This window comes from Onthophagus taurus, chromosome 1 (assembly GCF_036711975.1).
Source record: "Onthophagus taurus isolate NC chromosome 1, IU_Otau_3.0, whole genome shotgun sequence".
NCBI classification, from domain to species: Eukaryota; Metazoa; Arthropoda; class Insecta; order Coleoptera; family Scarabaeidae; genus Onthophagus; species Onthophagus taurus.
In genome coordinates this window covers 38,466,603-38,478,436 of record NC_091966.1, presented here as the reverse complement: position 1 = coordinate 38,478,436, position 11,834 = coordinate 38,466,603, and positions in this window count along the sequence as shown.

The window sequence follows — 11,834 nt, the reverse complement described above, 5'->3', positions numbered from 1 at the left end:
ACAATTTTTAAGGTCGCTTTGAGAGAATACATCACCAAAAATAGTACAGAATATTTTGCTAATTTAAACGATTTCTTAGCAACCAATAATATCGTATTCGACCAGAATATTTTTCACCTACTTGCAATAATTTAGGTTGGGTTAAAAATCTTTTTAATGAGTGCAATGGTGTGGATACCTTCCCAATTAAGAGAGCAACTTATAGATATTAGAGAAAATCTACATTTGTACATGATGGAATTGGTCCATTTTGGATAAAATTAATGGATGAATATCCGGAAATTTCCAAACTCGCCATAAAAGAATCGTAACAACCTATCTCTGTGAGAAATCCTTTTCCACATACGTCGCTACAAAAACGAAGTACAGAAATCGACTTGATGCTGAAAATGATATGCCTCTCCAATTAACATCGATTCATCTATATATTGATAAATTGTGCAGTAATAAACAAGCACAACAAAGTCTTTATGTACTTATAAGTATTTATCTATTACTATGCTTATGACATATTTATATTTTATAAGGAATATTTATCTTTTTGTTTGAATAAACGCATTTTGTTCACAATATGTAACCTGTATAATCCGAACGCGTGTGTCTAGCGCAATAAACTTTGGTATGGAAGTAGTACTAAAGTAGTGTAACTTACTCTCACATGGAGAACGGCACAACTCTGCTGGGAGGAGAAACATCAATAGCGAGAGTATCCCCCGTGAGCTTCGCGTATCATCGCTACACGACGTGACATGGAGTCTATAAGTAGCTATATTGTAGCGAGAGGGATGGCCAACCATGTCACCTCAACTCGCCTCCACAGCTCCTCAACGGTAGCCGAGGAAGCCGGATAACGTAGAAATCTCCGACCAGTCATGTCCCAAACATGTTCGATCGGATTCAGATGCGGAAACCGAGGTAGCCATGGAAGCATTCGTATACGGGGCTCTTCCACAAAGGTCTATACAACACGCCCGATGTGCTGTCGTACGTTGTCGTGCATGTATAGCAGACCTGGGAGCCGCCGAACGTAGGCAAGCACAACGGAATGTAGCACCTCATCTACGTATCGTTGACCCGTCAGGGTCTGCTATACACGCAGCAGACGTGTACGTCCACCATATGTAATCGCACCCGATACCATAATGTTCGGTTGTCGGTGGATAGGGCGTTCTTGCACACACTGCTCGAGTAGACGATCATCACGGCTCCGACGAACTAAAATTCGCGCATCACCGGAGCTCAATTTGAATCTTGATTCGTCGGAAAACAAAATGTCCCTCTACTCGGCAACCTACTAATGCCTAGCGTCGACCCACTCGTGACGTATGCTGCGGTGCTTGGGTGTTACTGCAATCCGCTGTATCGTACGACGCGCGCGCCAGTCCACTATCTATCAAACGCCGCCGTACTGTTCGCGTAGTGAGTGCGCCTTCCCCTGGCAGTGGCCAAACAGCTCCAAGTTGCCTTGAGGAGGACACACACGACGCTAAAGCGCTGAGCACAAGAGCGCGATCCTCGTGTGATGGGGAGGCGCAGGGCTGTCCCGGCCGCGGCTGAAGGTACCTATGTACTACCTCAGACCATTCTCACCATGCCTGTTGCACTTGTGGTTTCACAGAACGATACACCCTCAATGTGCATACCCACAAACATTCCTCGCCCAAACTCGCTTAAGTAACGCGATCGCCCATCCATTGCGCACAGAGTACGATAACAATGTGGTCCCTCACACCACACTAAAAACGACCGGTATTTTCCATCCACTTCGGTCTCCATAGCGACGGAATGTTCCACTTGGAAGGGCGGCTCAGTCAACAATGCCGCGACGGAACAACTCGAAACTCCCTGAATAAACTCGTCTACAGTAAACCTTTGTACTCTGCAAATATTATGGATTTATCTTCACGCGTTCAGATTATATAGGGTGTGCTCGTGAATTATTTCCAACAGTGTAATACGACACATCAATCCCTAAAATCAAATCTGGGTGTTACTGTACGAAGGGTTCCATAAAAAAATTATATCGAAAAAGGGTTCCGCACAATGACAAAGGTTGAAGAACACTGCTGTACACCATTGAAATTTGGATACGGATATAAGATGTTGAGCCGGAAGTAAGGAATCAAGATGCAAGGGAGTCAAACGCATATTCGAACTGAAGCTAAAACCTGCATCTACAACACTGCAATTAGACCTATACTATCTTATGCAGAAGAAACCCAACCTGAGACATTTAAAAGAAAAAGAATACCACAAAAACGAATGTAGTGTAAAAGCACTGATAGACAGAGAAAGAAGTGAGAAGGCAAAGAAAGATAATAATACTTTATTGACGATGGGATGAAATATAGGAAATTACGCCTAAATAGGTACAGAAGGAAGAAAAAGAATTTATTTGGCGTTTAAACAACTGGATGGAGAAGAAGTGTTTTCTGGTGAACCAAGTTTTCTGGTCGTATTTAGATACGTGTGACATTAAAATCGTGAGCCGCATTGAAAGGAACTGCATATAATTAATAATTATTTTTAATAAAAATATTTTCGTTATTAAACTAAGCGCAGTTACATCTTCAATTTCAATCAACATACTTTTAATTTAATTAGTAAACCACACAGTATGCGTTTTCATATTTGAACAAATTTTAGTTATTTTCCTTGTAACAACTAATTTCCGCATTCACTTCACCGTCGTGTTTTGCTTATCCGTCTAATCATTGCATGGTTTTAATTAACCCTTCTACCTTCCGAAACGGGGTAATTGTAGGCTGTCTGCGGCTGTCGCGATATTACACATGCAGGCACGCTAGTGTAGTTATACGGACAGCGCGGGTCGTTTTGTGACCCACTTGCAAACTGGCAAATGTATAGCAACAACGTGTACTTATGTTTACGAAATGGTTTATTTATGCACGTCATGAATTTTTCATCAGCGAACTGCGTTTGCATGTATTTTAAATCGAGCGCGACACTAAATATTTTACTACTTGTTATTATTAAGTGTGTAGTTCGCTGAAGGAAATTCTTACCTGAAAATACCTGGTAAGCTGGGTATTACATAACGTGGAGGTGAAAAATGTATTGAGCTTCTCCCGAAGGAGGTGATCGCGTTAGTGTATGCGCCGCAAGGCGCGACGGCGGTGACGATGGCTGGAAATAATATACAATTTCGTCGTCTATGAATACATTACTTTGCGATACCTTCCAGGATCCCGTTCGATAAGCTCAAGACCACGGGGGGTTGGCTATGGAAGTGAGCCGGAAATTGTTGCACTGCCGGGGTTAGGATATCGCTTTAGTACACTTATGCCGTCGTCTGGGTCACAGTAATAAACATAATCGTTCCCAGAGGACGTTCTACTCGGAAGATTCATCGTCTCTTTCGCGACGGCGTAGCACCTTGGCCAAAGATGATGGGGGTGCGATAAAACTTAAATAAATAAGGATTAGAAGCAGGTAATTCCTGGATATGTTGTGTTATATTATAGAACTTGTTCGTTTAGGAAACAGCCTCATCCGTAACAACGTCTGACATCCTCTTCTGAGATACCACCTCGAACAAAAGGGCATTACTTTTATCGGGAAGTGAGTTTTCCGGAGGCAGGAAAACGAATTAGCGCGCCGTCCGAAACCACGCCTCCGGCGGGAACTTCCTAAAAAGATAAATTATATTAAAGGGACGACGGCGGTGGCGGCTTTGCATGCCGCTGTGACCGGAAACGCGGTCGCTAAACGCCCCCTCGCGGGCGATTTATTACGTAATTAAAAAAGTAACCGAATTATCCAACCAATTGGAGTCTGTCCCATGGGGATCGGTGGTAATTGATGTGGCGCTAATGTTATCGATTGAAAATTTTGACCGGATGTACTTTTGGTCGCGTGTCAAAACAAAATTGGGAGCAATTAATTTTCATTCACAGGCTGTGTATTCATCAGACATGAAATGGGGTGTTTACTGGGGCGAGGGAGTTTTGTTTTTGAAAACCGGCAGTGATACGTCAACCACGTCACGCTTTACACAGCGGTTTGAAAAGAAAAACAAGACGGATTAATAATACACATAAATTATTAATTATAACCTTATTTATTTTAATTACAGTAAGCTGAAATAGGGTGAAGCGAACTGAAATATAAGTATACTGTTCGAAGTACAATAACGTCATATTCACTCAAAAAACTACGAAACGTCTCAGTTAACGTCGACGTCTAATCCTTACAGCGGTTCGTAGTGCACGAATCTCGCAACATAATTAGCCGCCGCTGAAATGCATCAAAAGAGACGGATCGTGTTACATCTCGTAGCAACAATCACGCCCCGTTACACGTGAGTAGGCACCCGGTGACATTACGTGGATTAATTTCTCGGTACGGCGAAGTTTCAGAGCACCACGTTGCAGCAACGTTGTGGTGAGAGGATTTCACATAGACGAGATCTTGCTGAAAAAACTTAGTTACGGTCAAAAGAAAAAAGACATTACTGAGAGCGTTCGGCGGCGCAAACAGAGCGCTCCGCATGCATCAAGAAATAAATCTCGCTGCTATTTACCCCTCATTCAATTTATTACGTAGGTCGGTCGTCAGAAACCCGATAAACTTTCTTCCTCGAAATACCGACCCGCTGCCCGAGTTTTCGTTGAGAGCATTTCTTTATGAAAAGCCGCTTGGAGGACCGAGCCTGGTCGAATCCGTCCTCTGCCGGCCGGATTTCTTTTTTATTCGCTCAAGGACCAACTTCCGACTCAACCCCTGTACGTGGTAACACTCTTTGTCTTTTTGCAACCAACAAAGAGGCCAAAACGTGTACTTTCTGTCAACTCGGAACATTTTACAGTCGAGTTCTTCAACAAGATACCCGGTTACGTTTTGTACCTATAATTGTGTACTTTTATGGATAATATTGTACTTTTAGGATACGAAGTGCACTTATACTGTAATCTTGTTGCTACCGAGTTTTCCTTTGATGAACTTTCGGGTGACGGGGTCGCGGCTTAATTGAGGTACGACAAGGTAACAGTTTGACACGCTTCAACCAAGAATATAGCCAATTAAAGTAAAACAGAATTAGCGTTACGGTACGCACGTAATGGGCCCTCGTATCTCATTAGGCTCCGTTATATATCGGCGGAATTTAATTAGCGTAATCGCCGGCCGAAGACAATTATCGATTATAGCAGCAATCCCGTCCCCAGACAGCATCAATATAACGGGTCGGCAAATTGAAATACAATAATCTCCGATGGGGCGACGATCCGGTACTAAATTAGTACGCAAATATCCTAATTATGCTTCTATCTATATGTACGAATTCATATCGAAACATATTCATTCAAAAAATAGTAATATCGGAAATTGAGGTGGAATAAAAACAAGGATTAAAGTTAAAAAAAATGTGTTTGTGTGAACTTGAACAAAAAATTTGAAATAATGAAACGTGATGTGGGTGTAATTATTTTTAATAGCGCATACACGCATTTCGCAACAACATTTTTTTGTAATCAAATTACAGATTATTTAGTAATGGAGCAAATTTGTTCGTGATAAAGGATTGAAATGATTTACGTTCTAGAATAAATTAAATTATTTAGTATGGATTCTTTTCAGTATTTTATCTGATTAAATATTGATAATTTTCTTAACATTAAGTACCGGTTTAATGATATTATTAGTGTATCGGTTCTGGCAAAGAAATATTCAAGGTAGTGTGTGAATTTATCATGAACAATTTTCGAACATATTCATACAATTTTCTAAATTTAATAGACATTTAAAAAAAGAAAGATGTTTTTAAGTAAAAACGAATTAATGCTGGTCCGAAAACGAATTAAAAGTGAATCTGAAGAACTCAATATAGATTATATTCCAGGAGATCCATGTTGCAAGTATAGAATAATTGAAACAAAATTTTAACTTCAAAACTTGCTTTTATTAAATATGCTCAGTACATGTTTCGAGAGATATCTCTCATTTTCAGCTGAATCTAATATATCTTTTCTTGACTTAACTGTAAATTTTTTGAATAGTGACAAGATATCATACAATATACCGGGCGATTCAGACCACCCGTACCAGAGATTTTTCTTAAAAACGCAATTACCTAAGAAGTTGCAATAAAAATATGATAACAAAATCGTATATGAAGAATTCACTGCACCAGTTTTTATCACGCTGGTAACACCGGAAGTTGGTGGTAATGACATCAACTTAAAAATTTTTCAAGTTGTCATGTGAATTAAGTTTTATCGTAGAACTTTTGCTTTAACTCTTCTTAGATTTAATGCAACGTCACCCTGGTACGGGTGGTCTAAATCACCCGGTATATAGAAAATCTTCCATGATACAATACCTTACGATTCCTTACATCCTCTTAACCAAAAATTAGCCAATTTTAGTTATCTCATTAACAGAGCTTTAAAATATCCGCTTTCACAAGAAAACAGAACAAATGAATTTAACTACATACAAAATCTTGCAATAGAAAATAAATTTCCTCTTAATATTATTAATAATCTCTTCAATAAAATACATATTCAATCCGATCCCTTATATGTTAAACCTATAAAGGAAAATATATTGGCCAAAATCACTTCGAATGTTTACAAACATACCAAAGAACCCGGACATAATATTACACAGGAAAAAATATAGAGTAAAAATCAACTCTAAAACATGGTTCAGATCGGTCCAATTTATTTAGAGTTATTTTTTTGCACTATATAGTGTAGGTGAATAGATTAAAAATTTACACTCAATAGTGAGAAGATGGTGTTTATTAAATAGTGTAAAATCGTTACTCTATAACAGTGTATTATATGTAATCTAACTAGATATTGTTGTGACTCTAATTAGATACATTTTTAATCTAATCAGTGTAAATTATTAAAAATTCGCTCTAATTTTACTCTATTAATTGACAAAATATCACTAAATAGTGTGTATCTTCCACTTATTAGTGTTAATTTTTAATAGGAAGTGGAGAGGGAAGTTTTACGTTTGTAATAAAAATCAAAATTATAAAATATTTGTTTTTATTTTTACTTGTAATATATTGTTATAACTTAAATTTAAAAAAATTATATTCTGTTTATATACATATATAATACTTAATTCATTTTAAAGTTTCCACCGAGTCACCATCAAAACTGCATCTAATGAGTCTTCTATAAGTTTCCTATATGTATAATTGCACCAAGTTGCACATATTTACCAATCTTCACAAGGAACTTGTATGTGAAATCTTCCGGAAGTTCCACTAATTTCACATCATGAATGTTTTATTTTGGCAAACATAATTAAAATAAAAATAATCGTTCTTTCTTGCTATATCGCGTAAATCAGGTCTCGAGACGCTATCGAGTTCCGACTCGTTTAGTAGATGACCGTTAAATTTTAGCTGTATCACACCACATGTTGATCACGTGGTACCGACGAGTAATCCCGAGCAAAATAGTGGGGTGCATACGAAGTACCCGAAGGAAAAGTACACGTCTAGTGTAAAATTTAATGTTTTATATATTACATAACTTCACTAACATAAGTAAAAAAGAACTCTCCTTTAGAGAACTGTAAAAACTACTCTATTAAGTGAATAATATATGAACTCTATATTAATATTAAATATAGTGTACATTAGAGTTATTTTTACCATGTGATATTACAATTTTTACTCTAATTCTTTTTACCAACTACTCTAAAATTTTTACACGACACGATTTTTTCCTGTGTAATTACGATAATGTTTCATTAATACATAAATGTGATAAAAGTTATAGACTTGATCTTCTTGAAACTTTAGAAATTCTGAAACATAAATCTAAAAATGTAAATTTGCTTAATGATCAAATTCAAATACAATATAAACCCTTTTTTATGTTTCTGAAAAAGCTGGACTCGTAATTCTTTGATTCCTTACTTCTGTCGCTTTCTTTTCTCTTTTCTTATCTTGTGAGTGCCTTCATTTTAAATTTCCCATTCTCTCTCTTGCGACTTTGGTCTTTGTCTCTTGTTCTCTTCGTTTTTGTCCTAACCTTGATTGTCGTATTTGTAGGTCAATCTTGTTTCTTCTTTTATCCGCCATTCATCTTGCACTTTTCTCAAATTATTTTTCGTTTTTCTTCTGTTTTTAGTAAGCTTTTAATAAGTTTTTTGTTCCCAATCGATTTTTTGTAATTATTCGACCGTTATTATGAATTTTTTCACACTCTTCATAAGTTTTATATAATTAATTATAACGTTAGTTTTTTAATTTTTTAAATTGTTTGGTAATTAATGCTCAGCTGAAGATGAGAGATATCTCTCGAAACATGTACTGAGCATATTTAATAAAAGCTAGTTTTGAATTTAAAATTTTTGTTTCAGTATAGATTGTTTTGGGACGAAACATTAAGCATTAGTAAGTAATTTCCAGAATCAATATTTGTACTCGACCTTAAATCCTAATACAAATTGATTTTTCATGCATTTTTTACAAATTTCTCGTGAAGTTTTAGGTTTTAGTAGGCTCCAATCTACACCGCAGCCCCTGGCTAAATTAATCAGCCGTAAATATTATTAAAGCCGTAGATACCTCGCAGAGGTATGTTCCTGATCAATGTAAGCGCTCTTCCAAACTGGAAACTCGTCATGTATCAGTAATCTGTCAGTCAATTCTTCACCGAGTTACAATAGATCTGGGTTGTGATCTCATGATAGCTCTATGAATGATAGTCATCACTGCTATGTCCAGGACGTTTGGTGTTCCATTTCTAGGAGGATCGTTACCTCTTACACTCCGCCCACTTCCCTATTAAACGTATCGGCAAAACGGAAAAGCGGCAGCGTATGACAATTTAGATTTCCACATGGGTTGCTTGCAGTTTAGATCTCATACTAGGATGCTCAGTCCCTCTAGACGAATATCGTTGTTAATCGTTGTCATCTTCTTATTGTCTTGGTCTGTAGTAGATAGAGATCAGTCTCAACAGTTCGGTGATTATCATGATCGTGACACTCGTAGTTTCCATAAACTGTAAACCTTAAGATGAATTTACATGGTACTCAATTAAGGTCTTTTTAAAGATGGCCGTACTCAAACGATGAGACGGGCGTAGATGGGTTTCATTTATGAGAATAACGTTCAGCTGGTGCTGTTGGGTGAATTCTATCAAGTTCTCCAGATATTTCCAGATATTCCGGTCTTTTTGATTGTCTTCCAACCATTGTGAACGAAACACTGCAATAATTTCTGTATGTGGCCTAGCAGCACCAGTCCGGCTTCTCTGGTCTTCCAAGTTTCTATTTTCTACCACTTGTATTTCTTTCGATGTAAACGCAGGGGTTGAAACTGGGGTTGCCGCAGGGCTGGTGTTGCAGTTTTGGTGTTCTGGGGTTTTTTGGTTTTCATTTACGAACAACGTTTCTGCATGACGGTTTGGTGGTGTCGGTAGGGATGGCATACTTTGCCGGGGCAGGTGTTGGTTTGTAGTTTGTGTGGTTGGTTTTGGTTTTGCAAGTGTAGGTGGAATATTTGTTGTTTGGGAGCGCTTAATGCTGGATTGTATGACAGCTTGCTCGCTTAGTTTTGTCTAGGGCACTTGGACAAGCCTTAAATCTTATGAGATGTGATCCCCCAGGTATGGCACAGGTGGCGATAAAATCTTTTGAAAAATACACTGCGAGGATAAAGGTGCTCGTGCACTTTTGACACATTGCGGTGATGCGTGACAGTTTTATAATCATTGGCCCTAGAGTTGGCATCGGTGGCACTGAGAGATGAAGTCTTCTGCGTATTATTCGATTCAACAGAGATGCTGATTCTGCATACGCTTCGAAGGAGAAATGGTCGTTTCTCGATTTGTTTTAACATCAAATAGATTTCCGGAAATTCCGTCTTCTGAGATGTCCTTAGGGACATCTCTTCACCCCGTTTCATATTCACAACAGAGTGTTCTCACGTTCTCACTTTCTAAACGTTTTCTGACATAAATCTGAATGAAACTATTTTCGTTTTTCTAGTATTAACGAAAAGATTTTGTTTATCGCACGAGTTCTCAAAAATATAGTCAAATCGTTGCTAATAATGGTATTTAGGGCGAAATTCTATAGAAGGGGAATACTATATCTCCTTGTGGACAGCTTCTGATAAAACTATATGTTTTAGAGTTTTTTCAGTCTATCAATAGGGGTCTAAAATAGCTTCGATGGAACGTTGTACTTTATCTATATCCATGAATACCCCAAGGCGGACTCCTTATAATTCTAAGCCTCACTGACAAAATTGATCACTGAGTGGAGAGCCGTCATTGTAGACTTACTTTGCCTAAAAGCTTGTTTATTTCCATTAATTTGTCTCCTTGGAAACTAGTCATCTTCAACATAGACAACACAGACTAATTGGTCTAAAGGACTTAGGAACATAGTCTTGCTTACCAGATTTAACATCTAGATACAGAAGATTCCGAAATCTTCTGTATCTAGATGTTAAAATCTTCCACAGTGAATTTACCAGTTGTCATATACATAGTTTTAATAATTGATTTTAAGATTTGACACAAACGCATCCTTAATTCTTAATAATTTATTTTTGAGTTTTAAATTACTATAAGTGGATAAATGTAAATTTTCCTCTTCGACTCCCTCAACAAGGTTTCAGCAAAGATGACAGCAATTTTTGCCGCTTGACTTGTCTCCTCGCGTGTCCTCGGGAGGTCTCTTTTATATGTCGCGATCAACTGTTTTCATTTGACTTTCATTTAATAAATATTGTTATGGTTCCTTTTTTTACCACTTCTGTTGAGCAAAGTAAGTGAACTAATACATTAAAGCTTTTATATAGAAGGAGTTGAATACTATTAACGGATTTTCCTTTAGGCTATAGTCTGAATATCCAGGAGATGAAAATTTCCAATTTTCGCGATTTTAAAGGAACCTAGGCAATAATAAAATACTGCCACGCCGTGAAAGGACGAAAAAGACGTTTTGTTTGGGACTCAACAATGCAACACAGCTGCGTCGTGACTCGCCAGACAAAAGCTTGTTCCGAGCAGATAGTGAGCCCAAAGAGAGCAATTTCTTTTTCATTCCCGTGACTAACGATAATTAAACAGGCTCTTTGGGACGCGAAGTACCGACGACCGTTGAGAATTTTAATCAATACGATATCGTTTACTTCTGACGATTGTTTTATTGGCGCCAATTGGCTTTGAACATATTGCTTTTTCCCTCTTGCTTTTCCAAGAGAAATAATCCCGCTGTTAATATTAAACAATGGAATTTTGTTCGGCGAGGAGTCCCATAAAGGGCTCAGCACGGATAATATAGAAATTCTGGGCCGCGTGAAACGTTGAGCTTTATGGAATTTTTATGCAGGCGATGTCGTATACAATGTACAGTTATCTTCCTCCTCTAAACAATTACTTTCAGTGTGCGCACCCTGACGTAAATTTCTGATATAGAACCGAACGATTTCACCCACATTGTGTTCGTAATCTTTATACGATAAGAAGTATTCTTCCAGAAAATATAAAGAACAAAAGAATTAAAAATCTTTTTATTTCTCTTTATCGTTTTGAGTATTTATTATTTAGTTGCCGTATTGCGGAAACTTAACGGAGAACTTGATATTTTGCTATCTTTCGGATTTTCTGTTATTACGTACATTTTTAAATCTCAACCACAATGGAAATTTTCTCCGATTTCAATTCAGAAGCGGAACTTTGAACGCACAAAGCCGCCGCGCGATGATGGCGATGTCATTGTTGCGAGAGGAACTGCGGGAGCGTTTAATTCAATACTCACGAAATTATTTTTCTCACAGCTAGCAACAAATTTAAAATTCCATAATGCGATGTTAGATTAAGAGA